The 25,787-nt window shown below is 49.1% G+C and overlaps 1 long non-coding RNA gene across 1 annotated transcript in view; it reads left to right on the forward strand.

The window, feature by feature from the left end:
* LOC135906516 (uncharacterized) overlaps positions 1-25,787 on the forward strand; it is a 138,873-nt gene that overhangs the window by 44,789 nt on the left and 68,297 nt on the right. The window contains exons 2-3 of the long non-coding RNA XR_010565756.2: positions 7,764-7,886; positions 8,748-8,803. This is a non-coding gene — a long non-coding RNA (uncharacterized lncRNA). The remainder of the gene's footprint in view (positions 1-7,763; positions 7,887-8,747; positions 8,804-25,787) is intronic.

Consider the following 25,787-nt stretch of genomic DNA (forward strand, 5'->3'; position numbering starts at 1 on the left):
AAGGCGACGTTGAGTGCATCGTAGGTGAATAACAGTTTTTCAAAAGAGGGGGGTGTTCGCTCCGAGACACGGTGACGATCAGGGCACTGCGTAAACGATTGATGTTACCGTCCCGTTGCTTTCATGATTTTCTTTTTCTCCTTTGTTTGTGTACTGCGCTGATTGTCATCATGACTGAACTCTTTGGACTCGCCAAAATCACCACCAGGAAATGAGCAGGCTCTGATAGCCTGCTCCTTTCACAGTAAATGTATTCAAGCCTGAGTTATCACTAATGTCTGCTGACTAAAAAAAAGAAAACGAATTGAAAGATGTCGAGGAAACGCATCGTCAGTTGTCGAATTGTTATTCATTGTAACGGTATCACTTCAAAACTTTTTTCAATAGCTTTAGCACACGCCAAATGTCCCTTCCACATCGTGCAGTCACCGATTATTCAGACGTATACAAACTCTGACGTGACCTAGGGCACGAAATATATTCTATATACTTCATAATGCGCACTTCACATTTCTGATTCTTGCTGGCTAGGCAACTTCGCCGCAATGTGCAGCATGTTTTCTTTATTTTCTTTATTTCAGGACATTCGGCTCAAGCTAGTTTAGTTACCACAGCAGACACTTATCAAAAACGTATTTTTAATTCCTCTGACCTGTTACTGTATAGCTACAGCGACGTGCTTCGAAAAGTTGCATTCATGCTCGGGCGTTGCAATACGGAGCCTTTCATTCGCTGCTGCCGACTGATCGACCCGGCCGTTTCATTCGTTGATAGAGGGGTAACCTTAATCAAAATCTCTATTCATCGATTTCACCGCAGTGGTCATTGGTCTCGTTTCATTAGAGTTTCACAGCAGGCCGAGATTGCAGCAACAACGTGTAGGAGCACACCAATCTATGACAACCCGTAATAGCACAGCCTTTAAGCGCGCACCTTAACTTTGACAAAGCAGTGGGCACAAGCACGCATGCAAGCAAACCCCCCCCCCCCCCCATGCGCAGTGTGTGTGAGAGAAAGAGAGAGAGAGAGAGAAAGCGAGAGATTTCCCTTTGCCGTGACTCAATCACGTGGAATGAAAGGGTGCCCCGTACCCCCGCCTGTAGAGCGAGTGATGACCGCAGGCAAACACATTCGGACATGAAAGGCGGTGATGGCGAGGGCATTGAAAATATGTTGGTGGGTGCGGCGGCACATTTCGAGAGAGCAGAGGCCTTCGTCATACCGCCCGTTCTCCTCCACGTTTGATCTGGACCGGTCCCTTTGTTCGTTGCGGGCACGCAGCGTACCCGGCTCGGCCCTTTGCAAACGCAGCGCGTTCCATCCGCAACGCTGAGCTTTGCTGTCGAGCTGCGACGCGGGTGTGTCCCCCGTAGGAGAGCAATCGGACGTCGCTTGCACCGCCGCGTTTTCGCTGGTTGCGTGTGCCTTCGCGACTGCTGGTCTTCGCTGCTCAAACGAGCAGCGAATGCTAAAATGTAGTATTCCGCACTGACAATGAGAACCACATTCGCGTTGTGTCTTACTTGTGTTCCGGCCGACTAAGAAAATGGCGCTGGAGACACAAGCAGAATTTAGATGAATGCGACATGTGGCGCGTCGCATTCATGTAAACGCTGTTAATGCGCTAGGATTGCGAATCGCGCATTAGAGAGCTTTAGGTTTCGCCCGCCTTTAGTTGGCCAAGTCAATCCATCCGGCGTGCAAAAGAACGAGAAAGGCATGCAAGATAACGCAAGCAGGGCGTGGTGCTTTGGGTACGCAAATACGTTTGGGTATGAAAGATTTCCTTTTTTTTGCGTTTTATTTTTGTACGTCCGGTGGTTTGCGTGGTGTTTTGGGTACGCAAATACGTTTGGGTATGAAAGATTTCTCTTTTTTGCGTTTTCTCTTTGTACGTCCCGTGGTTTGCGTGGTGCATGTAAACGTCCGTGTATCGCATTCAGGGAGGTAATAAATGTTAGACTGCTGCCGTCGTGTGTTCTCCTTCGGTCTCCGGCGGAACTCAAATCGCTGGAAACAGGAGGTAATATTCGTTAAATGGCCACCTAGTGGACGTACTGATTGCTGATGCTGATTGGCTGAGCTGAGGTACCAGCGAGAAAGAAACAGGCGCCGACAACCAGTCTCTTTCTCGCGGGTTCAGCTCCGGCCAATCAGCGATGGACAAAATGAAAAGTTCAATGGAGTGATATTTACAGCCTTGGTAGCAGGCTTACAGCCTTATGGCTTGTTCTTGTACTTTACGGAGAGATTGCGAGCAGGAACGATTCCCTGGAAGAGGGGAGGGCGCAATAACCACTGCCCCCAGCTCCCCCCCCCCTCCCTTCTACAATTACAATGCTATTGTCGCCAACGCTCGTTCGGCTTTCGACATATGTAGCGCGCGATCTCTCGTAATAACAGACGTGAATGCATGAATGGACAGTCAGACGAACAGACACGGACGGACAGACACGGACAAGCATGGACAGACAACGGACAGGGACACGGACAAACAGGCAGAAGAAGAGGATGTATGAACGGACATACATTACAAATACAGACAGAGAGGCACCCGAACAAAACAAACACAGCATGAAAACGAAAAAGAAAAGGAAGAAGGAAAAGAAAGTAGCGTTCAAGTATAGCGGTGTAGCAGATGCGACCAGTGGCCCGCACTAACGAGCGCGCGTGCGTAACGCCTGACAAACCCAGTTAGAGGCCGTCATGTATGCGGCAGCCTGAAAGGCGTATACCGGGTACCGAGAACCGCATATTGCAGCTCAGCGTCGCATCGTCTTGTCTTGTCTTGTGGCCTCGAGAGTGGCGCGTACCCACTATGGGGGATTGGCCAAGAAGCAGGCGGTTTTCCGTATGGTTAGAAACCGTTTTCCTGTCGTACCAAATATTTCGTTTTCGTCGTCGTTCGCGCTTCGGTACTCGCAGCGACCGTTCGCCGACCTTTGTGTGTCCCGACGACGCTGTATAATCTCTGCCCGGAAGGTGGGAGTTTTCCCCACCTACGGAAATATTAAGCATGTAAAAGAAAATTCGGCAGACACACTTAAAACTGCTTACGTGTGGGAATGCGAAACCGCAGTAGACGCTGTGGTGGATTTCTTTTTTTTTTCATTTCTGCGCGTTCCTTGTCCGCGCAAGTTCTCAACTGCGTTTGAACTGCGTCTCGGTGAGGCCAAATGAGAACGCGCCAAGCGTTTCAACGCGCTCGCTTGCCCGCGAGGAGTTCGAAACTCGAAGGACCGCTCAGTGGCATTCAATTCGACATTAAGACTTTTGATTTTGTACACTCATTTATACGCTCGCAACGTGGCTCCATCGCCTACCCGTTGGCTGCACCGTCACGTGCCCACACATTTAGCCAATCAGACGGCTGCGACGTGACGTGCGCAATGACGCACACTGTAGGCACACATTAAGTCAGCCAGAACCGTGGAGCCACGGTGGCGCCGAGGAGGCGTTCTCGTCTCTCACCAAGGAGGCCCAGGCTCGATTCCCACTGTTTGATCCGCACCGATGGCATCGGCTGTTGGAATCTCAGCGCTGCCACCGGCTGTTGGAACCTCAGTGCTGACACCCGTTGTTGCAACCGGACCGTTGGCGCCCGTTGTTGCAAATGGGTCGCAAGCCCCAAGGGTAGCGTTGGCCTGGCGGCCTGGGGCACACTGGAAGCATCCGAAGGTCCCAGCAAAGTATGAGGCAACTGCTAACAGAACAACTTGTTTATTCTAGCATCGCAAAGAGCGGGCGGTCAGGTCGACCGAAGTAGAGAGACGGGAGAGCACGTTACTCAACAGAAGAAATCGGAGCCTCTCTCCTGGCGTCCGGGGGCAGCTGCTCTTATACTCTTGGCGTCGCGGGCAACAAGGAAGGTCACGGGACGACACCACGTGACAGCGGCGACGGACGGACTGAGAGACACGTTGGAACAAGGAGGTGACGCATCAGACGGGCCGGCGCCGGTCAGACCTCCTCGCTTCACACTGGGGGAGCTCCTCTCCCCGGCTGCCGCGCTTTGACAAGCGTGGGCACACACACACACACACGCACACACAAAGACACGTGGCACTGAACATGCCGGGACGCGCTCGGCGGGGATGCGTCGCGGCCGCTCCGAACGGGCCAAAATGTCCGCCGCTTGGAACGAAGCCCCGGCGTCCGTTGAATCCGCGCCGGCTACAGCGCGCGTCATAGGCGAAACGTAACACCACCCAGACCGGAACTTTCCTCATTTTCTTTTCAAATACATTGTTTCACTTTGTTTTACTTTGTTTACAGGAACCTCCCCGAGAAATGTGACACCAATTTGAGTATTTCTTTTATGTGGTATTACTCTTTGCCTTGGGCCATTATTGGTACCTTCATTCGCTCACGGCGCCGACTACGACGCAGGATTTTCGCGTAATGGTACATGTAATGTATTCACATTAATAGTGCGGCGAGACGAGGTTCGTTTGAGCACCGGAATCATACGAGGCCCCGAGATTACGCACGCCTCTGTGCCGTTGAATACAGCGGAAAGTGCAACGATCCAGTAAAGGACCAATGCGGCGAGGTGAGCTTTTATCTAAACGTAACATCTGATGTGTCTTAATTCATCGGTAATTTGCTATTGGCGCGGTTTACGTCCGGCGACAATTGTAAACTGTGTGGTGGAGCGCGAAGCGGGACAAGGGACACAGGAAAAGACGAGGACAAGCGATTACTGCCCACAGAACCATCACCCGTCTGAGTTACAATTGTGCAACCATTGCCCGTAAACTCTGCGAACAGGAATACTCTAGAAGTCGAAGAACAATATCTTAGCCACAGATTAGATTAGATTATGGGGTTTTACGTGCCAAAACCACTTTCTGATTATGAGGCACGCCGTAGTGGAGGACTCCGGAAATTTCGACCACCTGGGGTTCTTTAACGTGCACCTAAATCTAAGTACACGGGTGTTTTCCCCCAGCGAAATGGTTCGATCCCGCGACCTTGTGCTAAGCAGCCCAACACCATAGCCACTGAGCAACCACGGCGGGTGATCTTAGCCACAGCGTATCACAGTAGTAATATTCGCTGCTGAAACAAGACGTCACGGTTTTGATTCCTGGTTGCGTCGGCTGCGTTATTCCAGGTTGTCAAAACTAGTTAGGAGCCCGTCATTACGACGTCTTTCATGGCCAGATTTTGCGTTATGACAGTAAGGTCAATCAATCAATCAATCAATCAATCAATCAATCAATCAATCAATCAATCAATCAATCAATCAATCAATCAATCAATCAATCAATCAATCAATCAACCAACAAATCAAGCAAGCAATAAATAATTAATTAATCTGTGCTGAAAGATCTGGGGCACTGAGTGCAGAGGCTGTCACTAACCCCAGAATCTAGAGGACACCAATACAAGGTCTTTCATGACTCAGCTGTTCTTTTGTGCCGTTGAAATCAATCAATCAATCAATCCAATCAATCAATCAATTGGCCGATCGATAATCAATTGATCAATCAATAGATCAGTGTTTTATTGTCGTAAAGCTTTTTTACATCAGCTAATGTTATGTTACTTTGACCATTCAACCATTTATTGCTTGTGCAGAAGCCGGCGGCAAATACTTGCCAACACTCCCGATTTTATCCAAATCATTAAATAAGTCAATCCCTTGCGCAACCCACATGCCCTCTTTACCCCCACATTTTCTGTGCATTGTCGTCCGCAAGAAAATGCTCATGAAGTAGCAAAGCAGTAGTGGTACACTTTGTAGTAGCAGGCTGGAGCATACTTGCTCAGGTCGACCTTTCTGCCTTTGTTTAAATAAATTCTATCTCTATAGTGCACATGCTTACATAAATTACCGGTTAAGCAGGGAGGGAATGAGGAAGGTAGGTTGCTGGTAGGAAATTTAGAAAATTGTAGTGGCGTATTTTATTTTATTTTATTTATTATTATTTCTTTGCTAATGAAGGTTCTTTCTTTTTTTGTCGTCTAAGTCCTCTGGAGCTATAATTCGAAGTTGTCAGCGTTACCAACGCACCTACTTGATAGCGTTATTGCAGCGTATGTCTAGACATACCTACATGTGGCGAGATTGCTGGGGCGAAGAAAAAGGCGAATACAAAAAGAGAGAAACTAGAGAAAAGAAGATACACGATGGCGTGACTCGTTTGGTGAATCGCTAACTTGAAGCAAACTGAACAATGACAATAATGGGACTCCTGGCAGTATTGGTACATCACGAGTAAACGGAAGACTAGACGTAAGAGCGCTGAAAGCGAGCCTTCAGACCCGTTTCTATTGTTTGTTTTTTTCGCCGAATACCATGCGCCTTTCTACGTGCGTTCTTGCTCAAGAGCTTTTAGCTGGAGAGATCACTCGTCTTTGTACTGTTTTATTCTTCCTGATTTCTTTTCCGCCACAGGCCTGGTATCATCTCTTCTTAATAACAATGGATGGCCACTCAGGGAGAAAACGGTGACATTGGATGACAAACAGGCGTGGCCTTTCTATGGCGTACCGGAGAGGCCGTGCCGGTCTCTGCGTCCACTCCTCCTTTTGTCCCCCTGTAAAGGGTGCATCACGGCAAATATACCGTTACTGCGGCGAAGCAACAGTTTCAGGCGTTCGTGCACGAATGTACGCACGCACGCACGCACGCACGCACGCACGCACGCACGCACGCACGCAGACGCAGTGACGAATGCATACGCGACCGCACAGACACAGGCAAAGGCACTCACGTACTTGCAGTAACGCACGTGTGTGCGCGTAGAAAAACAGGGAACCCTTAAAAAAAGAAATATCAGACGGGTGGCTTACACTTAAGATGGAGCAGGTTACCCGGGAAATGAGATGTAGCGGGAAAAGCAAAGAAGAAAATGGCTATGGAAAAGACTTGAAGAGGGAAGTGCAGCTCGAAAGCGCCTGTGTTATGCTGGAAAAAGTGAAAGAAAAAAAAAACTTTAGAGAGGCAACGAATTCGGGAAAGTTCGTAGCACTTCAAAACAGGCGTGCACTCCACGGAATTGCACACGGGCTGCGGACCAAGGAGTGTCTGGCTGACGATTTGGCGCAGAAAAAGAAAGAAAAAAAAGACAGGAAAGAAAGACGAGTGAATGTGGCAGAACCCTTATGGATCTGTCCCTTAAAGCCGTTGCGACTGTGGCACGGATTACGAGACTTTCTCAGTGGCGGTTGCAACTGAGGTGTCATTAAAAAATCTCTTCACGTGCGGAGATGCACTACAGTTGACCGGTCGTTACATTACCCAAACGTGGATCAACAGCACAGAAATACATTGCATTACCGGCCGATGTTTAAGGCTGGAGCTTCTTGGTAACTCATAGTGCGTGGTGTGAGCTAGTCTGGGAGGAGACCCGTGCGCCTCTCATGAAATATTTTTCCCTGCTCAAGCTCTGGGCGCTAAAAGGCGTTGACGATATAGACGAATGTTTATGTAGCGCCTAGCTGTAGCGAACCTACGTACATGTATTTCTGCAATGTAAGTGACGCCAAAGCACAGGGAACTGCATTCTACTTTGTAATAAGAGACGTGTAACGTAACAGGTAACGTAACGTAACGTAACGTAACGTAACGAAGCACGTAACGGTTATCTTGCACGCCTCGTTGCTTTCGCTTATTTTGACGATCATCTTCCACAGTTTATGTTAGCATTTCTTCCTTTTTTGTCCTTGTTTCTTTGTTTTATATATATACAGCTGCGGTACATTAATAGAAATCCCTGTACATTTACTTTGTTGCTTGTTGCTTTTTCTGGCAGATGACCCCCTTTTCCTTCACGTCCTATGAATTCTTGTGTTCTACTTCCATCGGAAGCAAGGCGGAAATGGAACCCACGACGTCCCGTTAAACCCCGGAGCGCCATATCCACAGAGATACCAAGGTGAGTGCTTTCATTGTCTCTAATAGCTTCAAGTCGCACAATAGCCTGCGGCAGTGAAGCAGCTCCAGCGAACGAGACCGATATCTTTAGTTTTCTTTCTTTACTTTGCCGTCGCCGGAGATAAAAATATGTCGCGGAAGCGTTGGCACAACAAAGAAAGATTGCGGTAGGAGGAAAACTCACGTGCAGTTTTGCATATTCATGTTCTGGCTCTTGAAAAGGAAGAGCCGCATCAGCTATGCTAAGCTCATGGAATGCGAGACCCGCATTTGCATTGGCGGCTCGCGCATTGGAAGTGGCGTCGCTTGCCATTAGAGGAGCGTCAGTGGAGACGGCTGACTGTCGAAGGCGGCTTTGTGTAAGCGTCTCGAACTCTTCACTCACCATGGCGCCAGCCGTGGCCTGAATAGCGACTGGTTAAGAGCAATTAACGCTGCATGCGCAATTATGTTTCTTTTTTTTTTGCGGCTGGCATCGTTACTGATAATACTGTGGACTGGGTGAGAGACAGGTACTGTCTTTAGTTTAAACTAGGATTCCTCGCCTGCCTTCAGGACTGAAGGGCAACTCAGATTAATTGGGAAACGCGAACAGTCGCAAAACTTGGAGGTTGGGGTTTAACAAACACCCATCAAAATGATTCGTTAATTTGTCGGTAATCTAGTAGTACAGCCTAAATTATTATCGTTCTTTGGTTTCCCCTCAAGTCTTTGCTTTCTTTGCGAGTACAAGCTATCATTTGTTGTATTGTTTCCTTTGCAAAATGACAAAACAACAGAATGACAGAATGTTTTTTCTTAGATGTATAATGACAAACTTTTCTTATCTCTGCCTCCTCCCCGCCCCACCCTTTTTATTTAGGCAGCTGTCGACTCCATGATTACGATGCGAAGTTTCAATTTCTCGAGTTGCTAGGAGTAAGTACGGTACCTTTCATGCTTGCCGTTCAGGATGCGCCGTGAAAGAGGATGCTGTGCATGACACCGAAAGCGCTGGGGGGGGAGGTCACTTGTTATCACAACTTAGGAGCGCGAAAACCTGCTCGGTGGGGCGGCTGAGCGCCGCACAACGGCCGCACCGAGCAAAGCTGTCACACTGGGCCTTTCTATTGTGCGCTTCTCTTGAAAACTTGGGGTAACCCGCTGTCCTTTCATGTTTCGTCGAGTGCTGAACTGACTCTGCGGTCGTAAGCTACGCTCACATGAACCCGATAAAGTCGAGTCGAGTTGGCTTGTTCTGCTGAAAGCCGGTCGTCGGTTTCGTGCAAACCCCAGCGTTTCGGGACGAGCGAATGTCGAAGCGAGCTATTTCGATTCTCTTGCAAGGGTTGGTTTTACTACCCCAACTCGCTTGGCAAGACGCATGTCGATGCAGACGGAACCAGCTGGTCTTCTGACTCGATCCACTCGCGTCATGCACACATGTAGACGAGTATTTGGTACCTGCGCACACGTCATGGTGGCGTCTACAGCAACTGGGACTGATACGTCAGGTTTGGGTGACGTGAATAGTCTCCTTGTTATCGAGCCCGAAGCTGCGTTGTAGTTAGCGCATTTCGAACTGGCCGGAATAAAAAGGTGGCGTAATTAAAATGCGTTCGATATTGGAAAGGCGAATAAAAAACTAGGTTACGTTTACTTGCTCCCAGAATCGATTTAGAACGTTGTCTGAAGTTCAAAGCGCCTTGCTTAAGCTTTGTTGCGAAGGGGACGTAAGCATAACGAATAGTTCATAATTCCTATGCGCACGTGTTCTGTAGGTATTTTTGGTAGAATCTGCAACATTGCTGATGTGCCCGGTAAAAAAAAAATTCAATTGAATTTTCAGGTATGAGGTGCCAAAACCAAGGTTTGATTATGAGGCACACCGTAGTTGGGGACTCTGGATTAATCCTGACTTCCAGGGCATCTTCAATGCACAGGACACGGGCGTTCTTGCACATTGGTGCATTTCGCTGTGGGTGGGAATCGAACTCAAGCCTCCGGGATGCGAGACGAGCTCACTTCCCAGACGGCACAGAGGCACCACGATAGCTCGTAATTAAAGATGTGCCTGTAGTGCGTGCCTCATTGCACACGTCGCGTCACAGCCATCCAGCTCACAAAAAGTGTGTGTGTGGCTTCGTTCGTGCTGCATCGCTCACGTGACGGTCCAATCAATGAGGTGGAGGTGGCGCCACGTCATGAGTGTCTGATCGTATAAAATAAAAACGTTTCACCAAAGGGACTACGCTGCTTTCGAATCCCCCACGTAAGCAGTTTTAACTCTCTCCACCAAATTTATATTTATATGAAGAAGGAGGTTTTCGCACAGTGATACAATGCCGGCTACTCCTTTGCTCTTGAATACGATGTACGTACAATATACTGTTGTGTTATCGCGCACAAGTAAAAACAAATGTTATTGCGTCTTTAAATCACGGCATCACGGAAGGCCATTTAGAGCCACCCATTCATATTGCTGTGTATCTTCTCTCTTGAAGCAGAATAACTTACTCGTGTTGCTCGGTTAGGCTGCATTAATCAAAGTGAAAAAAAAAACGAGTGAGAACGGGGTGGGGGGTCTAATTGGCTGCGCTCATTTGCCTATCCACATACAAGGTCTGCATGCTTTGGTATGAAAAAGAACATAAGGATGAGCTTGCAATGAACATTGAGTTCTTATTAACATTATTTTAAATATAGAGTCCTGTTAGCTCTGGTAACAATGAAAAAAAAATTTTGCTCTTGCGGGCACGGCAATGAAAGGGTGCGCCTAGCCGCTGTGGTTGCTTAGTGGCTATGGTGTTGTGCGGCTAAGCACCAGGTCGCGGGATTGAATCCCTGCCACGGCGGCCACATTTCGATGGGGCGAAAACACCTGTGAGCTTAGATTTAGGGGCACGTTAAAGAACGCCAGGCGATCCAAATTTCCGGAGTACCCCACTACGGCGTGTCTCATAATCAGATCGTAGTTTTGGCACGTAAACCCCCATAATTTAAGGGGTTCCGTTTCCATGTTGGAAGTGGGCAACTTAATTACGTTTCCCCCTGTTCTTCTTCCTATCGAAGGTGTACAATCAAACAGTCAACCAAGGAATCAACCAATCAGTCAAAGCAATCGTCAGATTGTCCGATCCATCGATTCACCGACCGATCACCTTCCCGAAATGCCAGCACCCCGACGCCAGGCATTTCGTCATGCGCACACACTCGACTGCGCTGTTCGATAGATATGTCAGTAACTCGCATACCGGTGGTCGCGAGCGAAAGGGGGGGGGGGGGACGTACTAGGCCCCACTGGCACTATATGCACCTCGCAGGTCGCCGCAGCAACCGGGACCCTTCTTCTCTTTGTTTTACGTAACCTCCGCTTCCTCGCTCTCGGGCCGGGAAATTGCGGTCGCCCGGCTGCATCGCTTGCTGCTGCTGCTTCTCGCGGTGCCACCGTCCACGCCGCCGCAACTCGCGTCTTCCCAGCGCGGTTATCGAGCAGTGCATCGTTTCCCCTTTCTAACACTTTGTTTACTCTCGCTTTCTTTCTTTTTTTTCTTTCTTTCCGCGCGCTTCCTTCGGGTGGGAAGCTTCACGCATGCAAGTTCGCCCCCCCCCCCCGTCGTCCCCGGTCTCTCCCTCTTTCACTTTGCTCTCCCATTCCTCGCGGATCGGTGATTGTCGTCGCTGCGGCAACTTCTGGCGGCCGCGATGGCAGCTCGCGCCGGCGGAGCTGGACTATATCGGCGTGCATCGTCGACGAGGCCAAGCAGAGGCCAAGAGAGGGTCTTCCATTACCCGGATCGCCACGTCACGCATATTGAAGCTTTTTCTTCTTCTTCATCATCTCTCTCTCTCTCCTTTTTGTTTGCTTGAGTGCAGCGAGCCGCTCTGACGCGTCACCGGCCAGCTCTTCTTCTTTTTCTCCTTCCTCTTCGGCAACCGGCGAACCGTCCATCCGTCGATCCGTGAAATCGAGCCACCGCTCCGCACCTCCCTGCGCGCACCCTCTCACTTCGCGCGTCCGTCTGTCTATGTGTTCATCGCGTGAAAAAGCATGAAAAATGCATGACCTGCCGCCCAGCGCGCGTCCGCGCGCGCGGTCCGTCTCGTTCTGTTCTCCGCCGCGTACGGCGAAGCCAGCGCCGCCGGACGGCTTTCGTTCAAAGCTGCTGACAAATGTTGCGGCCCTCGCTGACGGAAGAACTCAGCACGCCCGCCTGTCGCGAGTCCACAAAATGCTCTCTCTCTCTCTTTCTCTCTCTTATTTTTCTTTTTCTTAGGTGAGACACGCTGGCGCTCTTTGGTTGACCGGTATATACCTCTAGCCGTTCCTCCATCGGGGAGCTTAAAAGCGAGTTCTCGTCAACCTAGGCTCCCCCGTATACTCTTTGTTGGCTTGGAATGTCTTCTTTGCTTTCTTTTGCGCACTGTCCACTGTATGTATGCGGCGTGATGGTTTCCCCTAGCTATCCTCCACCTCGCTCCTCCTTCCCCTTCTGGCTCATCCTGGAGGAATTCGCCAGTTCTCGAGAACGTCCACTTCAGTGTCGCAGCGTCAAGGGAGCAGCGTAATCAAAACGCCGCGGAAAAGTGAAAGCTTGTATTTTCTTGTTGTTTCGTCGTTTCTTTCCGCACATTGGTTTCCCGTTCGTGCTTTCGCACAACGTGTCCGAAATGGATCCATTTATCAGCGGACTTAACGGAATGCGGACAGCTCGCCGTTTTCAGTTTAGCGGTTGGTAAGGATGCTTGTTGCGAAGCCGGCTAGTCCTTTTGTTTCTCGGCGCGTCTGTCAAACCCTATAGCAGACGGCGTTCGACGCTCTTCCGCTCCTTCCGACGATTTCCGTCTGTTGTCGTGGTGGCGGAGGCGGAAAAGTCGCAGCAAGGCATCTTCGCTAACCTCGTATAAGGCTCGACGACCTTCGTGTCGTCGCAGTAGAGCAGCAGACGCTCGTTTGCTCAGAATTGGCACCTTTTTTGTTTACTGTAGTTTTTGTTTCCCTCGCAGTGAGGTTGCATTGAGAAACATTCTGGGAAGCTGTTTTCAAAGACCGACCGGATGGTGGCGGTCGGCGTATTGTTGACGATCGTGAAAGGGTCGGTGGCCGCGAAAAGGCTGAATAAACTCCGTGGTAGGAAATGGCGTTTTCCAGGAATAAGCGGAAAAGCCGCTGTCTGGAAAGCGTAAATATTATATGAACGAAGGCGAAGCTGGCGAGCGGGGATTGTAGAAAAGTCGCCGTTGAATGAAACGGCAGTAAAAACCGAACAGCAGGAAAAAGGGAACGTCTTTTTTTTTCCTGCTCATATTTACCACGATAAAACTGAGATTGTCGCGAAGAATATATGAAATAACGCGCCCGCGAAATTCGGGGGGCTCTTCCGCAGAAGTTATGGATAATGATGTGATAGTCAAAGTCCGTTGGCAGGAAAATGCAGGGCTGCTGTCCGCGCAATTGTGTTTGCCGCTCCAGCCAGTGCGCATAACTGTATTTCTAAATATTTCAGAGTTCATCTGAAATGCGGAGTACTTAAGTGAATGCATGAAGTGGTGCTTTGGTGGAGGGGGTGGAACGTTTCACCCACATGTGGAAAACCATTCATAGCAGTGCTCATGGTAGTTTTCCCAGAGCAGACCTCATGACAGTATTTTTGTTAAATACCCTGATTTTGCGCAAACATGCGTTTCAAACAAGTCTCAGTCCCTCGACACTCTTCGCTCTGTTCCTCGCTGTTTGTTTTTTAGTCACCCAAAAGGGCGCTCTTTCCAATCGTAAATTTAAGGGTTGAGGAGGCGTGATGTATGAAAAAGCATAGAAATTTCTTCAAAATTGAGGTTGCCGCTTCATGAAGTGGCGTGCAAGTACGCTGGTATGATGGGTGTTATTCCGTATTTCGCTATTTCAGTTGTATCATTCTTACTTTCGCGATGATACATGTTATGTGTTGAAAAGCTTGTCGCGAGGTTTGTCGTGAGTAGGTTCATATGTTCGCCTGACAAGAAAGGTCTTCTTTGATGTTTGGCAGTTCTATTGCTAGCACCTCGAGGCCAAACGCGATGCCTGCGCTGAGAACTATTATTACTGTATTTCTTGAAAAAGGCTAACTGCAACAATTTTGGCTAAATTGGTAATAAATGAGTGGCATGTACTACTGAAGTAATCGTGGCATAGCGGCAGGGCTGGTAATTGTCTAATTTTTTTGTTTGCAGCCTTCTAATAGCGCCTAAACAGACGATGCGTGCATCTGGTTGCTAGCGGCTCTAAGTTCCAGCACGTCGCCTCCGAGATTTTACAGCGCGCCGCGTGCAGCCGCAGCCGGTGCCCCTTATCTCAGAGGTCATGTAGAGGATTCGTGCAATCTGAGTCATGAGTCACTTACCAGGAGCGCTAACGGCGGCGTGTTTTCCCCCAACCACTTTCGAAATCAAAAACATCCCATTTCGCGAGACTTTCATGACGCATCCACACGTTAATCCAAGCACAATATTTTGCACGGGGACTGTTGTGTATACCATCTGAAATGAAGACTTTCTTACGTGACCTAAAATTTGGTGAAGTAAATTGGCTTGCGCCAAAACGTAGGCCTAATGAGAATCGGCTTTCCCGTAATGCTAAACTCTATTTAGGCAATAAAAGAACATAGAGAAAACAAGGTTACAAACAAAGGCTTATAACCAAATATTAAAACAAACAATGTACACACTATCACACATGTCACAAACACGCAAAGTATAGTGTCATTGCGGAAATCATCACCGGAAATTTATTTTTGTTTTGATGCGGTCGTCACGTCACACTGGGAGAGTCCCATGTCAAATCTTGCACATAAACTTCGCAAATGTAATGCATAACGCTGACCTGGAACTCAGAGGCAGTCCATGAGATGGCTGTCGGCTTAGAAGTCGCCAGGGACAGCACCGTTGCTAATGAAGACCTCGGAAACGTTGTTGTTGTTGTTGTTGTTGTTGTTGTTGTTGTTGTTGTTGTTGTGTCCTGATCACATGATGATGGCAACCCTGGCATCGCTTCCTTGTTCTTTGAGCCTCCACGTCCGCCACGAAAGCTCAGCTGAAAACTGACCCGACCGTTTCGACAGAAAATTTAGTGGAAAGCGTCCAGGAATTTGACAGGCCACTTGACGCCAGGTTGTGTCTGTGAAGCTGCGCAGGTCCATTTCGAAATTGGAATCTTCCCGCGAAGTATACGGGAGAAACGTATCGAGTCTCACGCCGAGCAAATCGGCGTACGCGATATGCGAAAATGATCCAACGGTAAACGTGACGCAAGCGACCGAGATGTCGAGGGTATACACGTGACGACGACATGAGCGGACAAGGGATCACTTGTAAAGCAGGACCGCAGTTCCGGTTTATCTCGCGTTTCGCGTCTTTGCATTATCTCAGGGATGCGTCGATAAAGACGACCCATGCGATGCGCATTGTTTACAATAAACTACCGTGTTTACTTCGACGCCGACGCACTCCAATGGAACATTTGAAATTCTTAGGTTCTTTCAAGTCAGAGGTGGGTCGTTTCGGACATTGTTCGGAACCGCTCTGTTTCTTAAGGAGGCCTCGCGTACTTTCGTACGCCATTTACGTAAAAAAAAACAGGATGCTTTAGAAAACAAAGTCTTGTAATAAACAGTAAACGTTCATAGTGGATCTGCCATTGGTTTATTATTTCTGTTGTTGTTGCTTCAATAGAGAAAGAGGCTGGTGGCGTGTTTCCAAACTTGGAAAAGAGCTTTAGTTCAGAACACACATCGATTTTCCTAGTCAAATGCTTTTGAAACGGAGAAATGTTCCCCTTTGAATAACTTATGAAACGACGGAAGGTAATGTTATTGCTTTCATTAAAGGGGCCCGCACCAAGTCACATAACAAATTTTCTTATGCGCTGGAAGTTGTTACGTGCCCTCTAAGGGGTGTCCTATGGCAGGAATTTTCCAAAATTAGTTTTTAATAGCCGAGGTACAAATATTTGAAGTGCCGCGAACCCATGATTTCAGGAGGCGAGCGTCACCGCCAATATAGACACTTTCTCCATTCGTCCCGTCTAACCACCGCAAGCGAAATTTGTCTCCAGCGTTCTCCCATACCGGAGCCGGGGGATCGCGCGACAGATACGCCTTCTTTTTTTTTCTCTCTTACATTTTTGCTGAGTGGCACACTTCCGGTGAATGTCTCGCGCGCGAGCTGTTGCGTGTTTCGCGCTCCACACGAGGAAACCTGATTAGTAGTATATGTCAGTGCCACACTCACGATCATTCAGGCAGATGCGAGAGGATGAAAGAGCATGATCGCGGTTCTGGAATGCGGTAGAAAATGACATAGTTTCGTTCTCTGCGCTCGCAACCGCACGACGTGGGAACAAGCAGACGAAACGGAAGTACATCTCGCCTGCTACGGCACGAAGTAAAACAAAAAAACATCACAGACGTTGAGCTTGTGTGTTTTATGTTTCTCAACTTTTTTTTGCTAATAAAGTAACAGAGTAAACAAGTAACTAATGTTGCATTGAATAATTCTCGGAGTCAAATTGGTTTGTTAATAGCCAATGTCAGTGACGTCACAGCACTGCCATGTACGTAGGCGCACTTGTGCGATTGACGTCGACTATCGTTCTGGGACCGCGGCGCCCGCGAGAAAGGCAAACTGCGTTTGGTTTGAAATTTAAGCTCTTTCTGCGGCGCAGAGGGATGTAATAAGCATACGCAATGGTTAGCACGCATTGTATGGACTGTGCTTGTAAGCTCAAAATGGCCAGACCTGGTGAGGTACCCTTCAATAGAGAGAGAGAGATAAAGAAAGCAAGTAAGGAAGGGAGATTAACCCGGTGGTCTTAGGGTTGGTTGCCCTGCACGGGGGAGAGAGGGCATGAAGAATTAGAAGGAAGAAATGTACTACAGGAATTCTGCGAATTGTCTACTAATGCGTAAACATTCTTGAGCTCCGCTGTTGCTTCGTTTTTACTTACTTGCTTTTCCTAGTTTATGCATGTCTACTCATATATTTTCTGGTGCCAGAGAAATGAAATCCGTGCACTGAATGGTGTGAAGATTAGTTCCCAGGAAGCTGCACGACTCCTTCAAAGCGGTCGCTTCAACTGAGCTGGAACGCCGTCACAACCGGTTTCACCATGGCTGTTATTTTCCTTTATTGCTATGACCTTGACGTGACGACGGGGGTATTATTATTATACTCAGCAGACCCACAGCAGGCTTCTCTGCACACATACCCATAATGCGGAAAAGTAAGCTTTCAAGGTCGCCTGACGAGAACGGCTTTTCCTCTGATTAAATTTTTGCCTGGTTCGATTGTTCCTTACAGCTTATAAAGCTACCAAACATCTACATTTACGCTAATATAAACATTGAATGTCTTAACTTCGTATATTAGGCATTTTTATGCAGATACCAGGCATTACACTTTTCGCGTGACAGAGAGATTTTTCCTGGGGTACTCGCCAAAGAATGCTTTCGCCTTAAAAAAAAAAAAATCGAGGACACCTAAGCACTTCTTTTGAGTGTGAATACGAAAGCATTTATGTCCACTTGGATGCCGCTCAGCGGTCCTTCCAGTTATAAACTCTTCGAGGGCAAGCGAGTGCGTCGATATGCCTGGCACGCTCTTGTTTGACCTTACCGAGGCACAGTTAGAACGCAGACGGGCGCTTGTACGAATGCTCGGAAAACACCGGCTTCCGAGATAGAGAGCGAGGCTGACGCCACTGTCATCCAGTGACAGGTACTCGGCACACCTGGCGTGCTATCGGGGCGTCAGGTGTTCCTTTTCGCCTGCTCTGCTCCGTCGAGGCGCAAGTAAAACTCTTGCTTGGGCTAGTTGGCTCGTGCTTGAAGCAGGCGCGCCCATGCCGTGGAATCGCAGCCAATGGGAACTCCGTCCAGGCGCGTTCGGGACGTGCGTTGCAGCCAATGGGAATTCACCTGCCGTTTTGCTGCTACAGATGAGAGACGCCGGCTTTTTTCGCTCAACGAGCCATCTTACGCTTTCGCATCAACACGAAGGTTTTCACCGAAACAAATAACTAAATATTGAAAAGCCTCATCGTGTAAACTGAGACTGCTGAAGGTCGGTAAACTTTGCAAGAAGATGAAGCACCTAGTTTATGATTGGAAGATCGCAATCACAACCGCGATCGCGGTGCTGTGCTACGTACGAAGAGGACATACGTGACGCGTCAAGTTAAAAAAATATTCACGAGAAATCATTACACTGTTTACCTGAGTTTTGAAAACGTGCTTTGCACGGTTTGGTGATGTATTTCAGACGGTGATGTAGATATTATACCGACTTTGTTCTTTGATTTAAACGTCGTGCTTGATGCATTTGACGGCAGTAATATCTTGCTTCTTTTTCCTATTGGCGAATCTGTAGACTTGATGATTTAGTTTTGTTTTTATGCGAAGCATATTACGAGGGCTCAACCCAGCTCCTCAGGCGCGGCGGTGACCATGAAATCACGTGACACCGTGACGTCACGACAGAGGAGAAGTGGCTTTGGCTCAACTCTTGCAAGACGGGCTGGGTGGGAATCGAACCAGGGTCTCCGGAGTGTGGGACGGAGACGCTACCACTGAGCCACGAGCACAACGCTTCAAAGCGGTACAAAAGCGCCTCTAGTGAATGCGGTGTTGCCTTAGAAACGCGCTGTTTCTAAGGCGTGCGTCTCTTGCTCAGGCGCACATTTCGTTGCCGCGCCGAACGCTGCTTTGCTCGACGCTCACCGCGTCCAATGCGGGGCGCGTAGTCGCTGCCCTGTAGCCCATTGTCTTACACCCCTTGGCGGGTCGACGGGAACGCTGTCGCGTTCCACTCTTGAAGGCGAAGAAGTAATGCATGAGTTGTTTCTTCATCTAGCCGAACCAAATATAGCCAAGCAACAGCAGTTCACCAGGCTAAACAGTGGTTCAACAACTAAAATAAAGGCTAGTATGCTTCGCATCCTGGGCTTAACCTTACCTAAGCCACAGCCATTTTTTTAATGTTGTAATGCTCGGTAGAGCTTTCAAAATAATCTAATTAGTCGAAATAGTCCTCGCTTATATGGGAAACCGTTCGCGAAACGCCTATCTCGTCATAAGTGGATCTATGAAGAAAAAAAAAACTGAGACTTCCGCATGCCGCTCTTTTATTGACTGCTCTACCTAGTCGCTATATGCTGCAACGAAAGATCGGCTGGACGGAATGGCTTCATATGTCTGACGATGCAGGTCACCCGAGGACAAATAACTCCAGCGCCCTCCGTATGTATATAGAAAAAAAGCGTTTCTCCTTCTACACGGCTTGCTTTCTTTGCCTCTGCGTCCAACTTCTGCTCGCCGTCCGCCCCGTCTCATCTCTGTCGTAACTGTAAACAACGTGGCGCTATGTGTATTCTCGCGCGCCGGAGTATAGACGGGAAGATTATTAGCCGGAAGTGTTAGGTCTGACTCTCCAGAAACGTTCGGTATTACGATTGCCTAGCCCTAGACGACCTAAGCCGAGACCGGTCTACGCCACCACGTCGCGTATTGCGTGGTTATTGCTCTCGATCCTAATAAAAGTGAATCAATGCTTTGTCTTGCTGTCGGCTTCACACTTTATTTGAGCGATTTGTATTTCTGTAGGCTTGTACGTTTGGTCGCATAAGCTGAAAGGAAAAGACACATTAAACTGTGAGATTTCACTTGCAGTAGAAGACTCCCGATTATTAACGCGGTAGCGTTAAGGGCCCCGTGTCTCAGCAAATCCGTTGTCTTCGTCGGACGTCGCATCGCGAAAAGTCATGCAGAAACAATCGCGTAGGCCGTCCGCGCGGCGCAGAGGCGTTATTGAACTAATTGAATTTCTTAAAATAATATGCGTCAGGAACAAATTGTAAAGTACTACCTAAGCACAACCTACAGACTTGGTAGCGTCGGAGTTTAATTTGAATATATCGGAAGCCATTATTCTGTTACGCGGGAACTCAAACACAAACTCCTTTTCCAGCGTTTCTACCATTCATAGACCGGCGCGGACCGCTCGATTCCTCCTTGCAGCTACACCATCGCGCTCGCCTCCGCGCATGCGCAAGAATGCTACGGTTGCCGGCAAACGTGACAAACGATCAGTGATCTTTGAATGCTATCGCGTTCCACCGGGGTTCCATCATCATCATCATCATCATCATCATCATCATCATCATCAGCCTGGCTACGCCCACTGCAGGGCAAAGGCCTCTCCCATACTTCTCCAACAACCCCGGTAATGTACTAATTGTGGCCATGCCGTGCCTGCAAACTTCTTAATCTCATCCGCCCACCTAACTTTCTGCGCCCCCTGCTACGCTTCCCTTCCCTTGGGATCCAGTCGGTAACCGTTAATGACCATCGGTTATCTTCCCTCCTCATTACATGTCCTGCCCATGCCCATTTCTTTTTCTTGATTTCAACTAAGATGTCATTAACCTTTCCTGTTGTTTCCTGTTCCTGTTCAACTAAGATGTCATTAACCTGTCATTAACTAAGGTTCCTTAAACTGCCCCTAAATCTAAGTGCTCGAGCGTCTTCGCAGTTGGCCCCAATCGCCAGGCAGTCGCCGCGCCCGGGTTTGAACCCTCGACCTCGAGCTCGGCAGTGCGACGCTGCAGCTTCCAAGCTACCGCGGCGGGGTTGCCTCATAAACTCAACCGAATGTCAGGAGAGTAAAAACAAGATCCTTCTTGAGCATGGGCTTTTCCTTCACTCTTGCGATGCACAGACTTCCAAAAGGGTCGTTTGAAGAAATTCTGGAGACATATCGACGACGAATTACTCGGTGATATTGAGCACGTGCTATGTCCGTACCGCACCTACACCACCGCGCAATTACCAGCAAGCACTTCACTCGATACGCGAGCACAAATACGTACTAGCGATTTCTCGGGGCCTTGAGGCAGAAGTGAGAACGTAATCCAAGCTACGAATGCCCAGCTGTTATGCTTACTCCAGTCAGGGCTTACGCAGATTCATTGACCGCTTTCTCCTCTGGATTACACTTGCTTGCTTCTTTTTTTATTTATTTTTCTTTTTTTGTCTGATTTTTCGTCTTCGCGTCAGGCCAAATCAAACACTTTATGTGAAGTGGCGAGCCCTGCATATGGCAGGGCTGACATCTTGAGCTTCCATTAAACTTTCTCTCTCTCTCTCTCTCTCTCTCTCTCTCTCTCTCTCTCTACAGGCATTGTGTCCCCAAAATGTAAGGCCACAAGCCAAGCTGTCTTCACATTAACAATCTGCATATTGTCACGGAGTGAAGCTGCCCGACTTTTTTTTATAGGGAATGTTGTACCGAGGCATGGCGCTGCAGCAGTACCAATAATTGACAGGAAAAGTGCATTTGCAGCCGAGCTATCGGACAAAGTATTAAGACTTAGTGGCACAGCTCACCGGCGAACAACGGCGTACCATCCGCAAACGAACGGACTGAGAGAACGCCTGAATAAGAAGACACTCGCGGATATGTTCTCCATGTACGTAGATGTGGAGTACAAGAACTGGGATGAAATCTTTCCGTATGTCACCTTCGCATACATGGTTCCGTCTCCTGCATGGTCGTGAAGTCACAACTATGCCAGATGCGATGGTACCTCATGAATGCGATGACATCGAAACGGATGCTGAAGAAGCGCGACAACTTGCTCGCATACGTATTCATAGGCAGCAGGATTACGGCTCGAGACGCTATAGTCTTCGTCACCGACCAATCTCCTACGAGCCCAGAGCGAGAGTTTGGGTTTGGGCTCCCATTCGCCGTCGCGGCCTTTCAGAGACACTGTTTAGGCGCTACTTCGGGCCGCATACATTTCTTCGGTTGCTCACTGATGTCAACTACGCGGTTGCCCCCGATAGTCCGCATTGCTCAAGGCGTCGACAGCATCTACCGGAAGTTGTCCACGTGGTCCGAATGAAGCCCTATTTGTCCGAGTGGATTCACTGCATCGAAAGCGTGTCCCGATCCTGTTGCCGTGACGATAAAGGATCGGGACGATGCTTTCTAGGAAGAGAGGCTCATGTCACGAGTAAAGGATAGCAAAAGAACAGGAGAAAACGAATTGAGGAACACGAGCAGCGACCACGCTCCTATTGAAAGAAGACGAAGTTGGCGCCTCAGCTCTTGTAGTCTCTGGAAACAGCGCTGGCTTTGTTTGTCACATACTGATCCTACGTCCTGTTTTTTTTCACGTCGTGACAATATCTCACGCGAATGCTTCGACGACTTCCAATAAGTGGTCTAAAGAAATTTTTTGAGAGGTGTCAATGCTCGCGCATTTATCCTCAGCCATTTTCTTTTCCTTTTTTTTTGTATGGTTCTTTGCGTTGCCTTTCGCCTTTCCAATAGTTAGAGTGGCAAACACGGAACAAATCCGGTTAACGTCTCTGTTCCTCGTTTCCTTCATACTAGCTAAACAAACACAGAGCGTAGTAAAACAAAATGAAAATTTACAGAAAAAAAATGAAGCAAGCTGAGACGGAAGCAGAGTAAACTGGGTCTAACAAGTGTGTTTTCTCAGTTCGGCGTCGTTGTTGCCTTTGCAATCACGACATCGACTCACTCGCAGACTGTGCAGTAACCCTCTTGTCTCCGTGTGCCTTTGTGCGCTATTAGTTCCTGGCATTCGCGATTGCCCTGTATGTTTATTTACGTCTAGACCAAGAATCCTTCTTTCAGCGCGCTATTGCATCGGCCTCGCTAGACCGTCTCATGGTTCAGGTACACTGCGAGATATACTCACTCAATGGACGAGGCAGACAAGAGGCCATCAACTATAGTAGCGTCACTGCGCATGAGTTGATTCAGAAGGTGGTCTGTGAAGATCGTATAGACAACTGTGCATACGTGACGGTGTAGGCAAAAACTCTACGCGGACTGCTTATTGACGATTCTCCATCTCCGCTGTCGATAAGACGGTACGTATCTCCTCGACAACTTTGAGTCCCGGCTGGAATAGATTAAGACCGTCTGTGGACATTGACAACATGTTGTCCCTGTAATGATTCATTTTTTTTTCATCGGGAACCTGCGGCCGTAACGACAAAATTAGCCCATTAAGAGTTTAGTGCTATATGTTTCTACATTGCATTAAACAATAGATCGGCTATTGCTAAACTAAGCTTTTTTCTGGCAACATATTGCCGCGTGATGTGATTGCTTTACCTTGTTTTGTTATCGCTGTTGACGCAGCGTCTCACACCTTCCTGTATTTCGTAACGCGCGTTCTTGCATTAGCTGCGTAGATGCATGGTTCTAGAAGCTGCGCTGTTATCTCCCTAGCATAGTGCCTCTTCAGCTCCATGCTTCGCGCTCATTTACGAATATTCGCGATGCTATGAGCCAGTCATCGAGAAGCTTCTGCGTCATGCGTAGATAACGTGGCCGAACGAGAGACGCTTTTGTTCTGATTCGCTGACAGCTATTGTGCTTGTCACGATGGTTGCCGCCAAGTCAGTCCTTTTTCTTTATTTCTTGTTTTGCGTGCTAATGTTTGCTTAATAACAATGTTTCTTTAATCAGTTTTTCCTTTGTCGTTGCCTCGTTCCCTCATGAAGTGATAATATTTACTGTAATTTTGCTTGCACATTTTCCGTAGACCTATATTACAACTGCAAGGTCATACAAACCAAACACTATATGAGAGAGTCCGTAGAGTGCATGTCGTATGCGTACTAATTTCCAACTCGAAGTTCGGGGTTTCACATTTGACTTTCTTTGGTGCTTTTTTGTTTACTGAACAAATATGTATTTATCGTGAAGGACGAAATGTAAACGTACGACGTGTGCCCCGTCTAGTGTAGTTTTCTGTGTAGCGACGAAAAGAAATTGCCCGAGACAGCAGGTGTACGGCACACATGCGCTCTCGCCTAAAGTGACTGCCCTCTCAAGTCGAGCGGGCCAAGCGTGAGAGCCTACACGACAGCCCTGAACAACGTTTGCAGGCTGCAAGCAGGCGCGTCAATATAAACGGCGCATTTCCGCCGGTGCGACGATCATCGCTGCTTCCTATCTGCCTCGCGCTCGCATTCCTTTTCCCCGGTAGCATATAAGGGCGACAACATCGACGACTGCGATAGTGGATCGAGCAAGGCGCCCAAAGGAGTCGCGTAACGGCTTCGAACGTACACAGTTGGGGGGGGGGGGGGGGGCTTGCGCAGTCGTCGCTATTTTTATTGCATGTCGAAACGCGCGCGCTGCTTACTAAGCGCTGTCTGACCCTTCATCATCTGCCAACACCAGGCCGATCCCTCTTCCACCATCGCTCCCCCTCTCCCTTCATTCCCAGCTGCCTGAGTCCCGGAGGAGCTCCCCGGCGAACTCGTCTAGCCGGCCTCTCAAACCCCGACCAAGGACACCGACGGGCCGGCTTGCTTTTGGCGCGTAGAACGTTGAGCAAATAGTGCAACGAGAGAGGAGCCAATTTCCTGTGGCACCTACCTAGCTATCTTCTTTCCTCGTTGGCCTCCCCAGCTCAGTTACCTCCTCATAAAGCACTCGCAGTGCCGAGATGTTTCGCCAGAAAACGCGCCCACTTGCACCGCTGCCCCGCCGGAGGCTCATATATGTGTCTTCGAGGACGTCCGCTGGGCTCCTCCCATGCTCTTGTTCGCTGGACGCTGGACGCCATGCTCTTGTTCGCTATGCGCTGGACGCGCCGGGCGTGCGTCGGATACCTTCCTTGCGCGCACGCGTGATTGTGCCACATACCTCCTCGCCCCCCCCCCCCCTTGCCCCGAGCTCCCGCTCCTCTCTAACAACATCCTGCTGTGCTGCCGGCGACCTTACCTACGACGATATGAGGTAGCTGCTCACGATTACCTGCACATTTAGGCATGGCAGCTTAAGCGACACGCAGTGCACACAAAGATCGAACAGGCACATCTTGCAGACGCTCCCATACTGGCAGACGGCACACATACACGCGCACACGCACATACACGCGCACACGCAGACGCGCAGTAGCAAGCGACATACTTCACCGAGAACTCGCGCTTACGCACGTAAATGCGCGCAAGCGCACGTACAAATACACACACACACACACACACACACGCGCGCGCACACACACACACACGCACACGCACACACGCACACACACACACACACACACACACACACACACACACACACACACACACACACACACACACACACACACACCTCACACCACGCATTGCGAACAGCGGCGGGACGCCATCAGCGTTCTCGCGTTCCGCGGATGCCCCAGTTCCTACATACCTGCGCCGGGGAGTATATAGGGAAAGTCGTCGCCAGCAGCTCCAATATAAACGGGGCAAAGGACGAAAGGAGTGCCCCCTCTTACTCGGGTCGTCGACGGCGTCGGCGTCTCGCCCCAGTGGGAAGCTTCCCAGCGGCGACTCCGTCCAACCAACGCAGCGGCCAGATTAATATCTCTCCCCCCCCCCCACTTCCTCTCCGCCTCGCTCCTGGAATCGGGCCCTCGGCTCAAGGAGCTCTCGGCCGTTGGGAATCGGAGACGCGCGTCTCTCCGGCTGCGCCAGTTCCAGTAGCGGGCCCACTCGTCATTTCGGAAGAGCGCCGCTGCCCCCGGTCCCTCTCACTTATACAGACGCACAGACACAATAGCGTTTACTATTTTCTCCGGACCTCCTCTTACGTCGGAGGATGCGATTTTACCTTACCCATTTAGTGGCGCGCTTCCTGATCTGCTGCGATAGCAGTAAAAAATGGACGGCTTATAGCTCTGAGCTCGAGTTATACATTCTCCTTCTTCTTCTTCGTCGCAGAGCAGCTGGGACACACAGATAAGGGGAAACACGCAAAGGCGAAATGAAAATGACCGAGTCTGGGCTGAGTGTGTCTCTCGTTTTCTCTGGAGGAGGAGGCAGGGAAGAGGAAGAAAGGGAAAGACAGGGAGGAT

The sequence above is a fragment of the Dermacentor albipictus genome, chromosome 9, assembly GCF_038994185.2.
Source record: "Dermacentor albipictus isolate Rhodes 1998 colony chromosome 9, USDA_Dalb.pri_finalv2, whole genome shotgun sequence".
Classification (NCBI taxonomy): Eukaryota; Metazoa; Arthropoda; class Arachnida; order Ixodida; family Ixodidae; genus Dermacentor; species Dermacentor albipictus.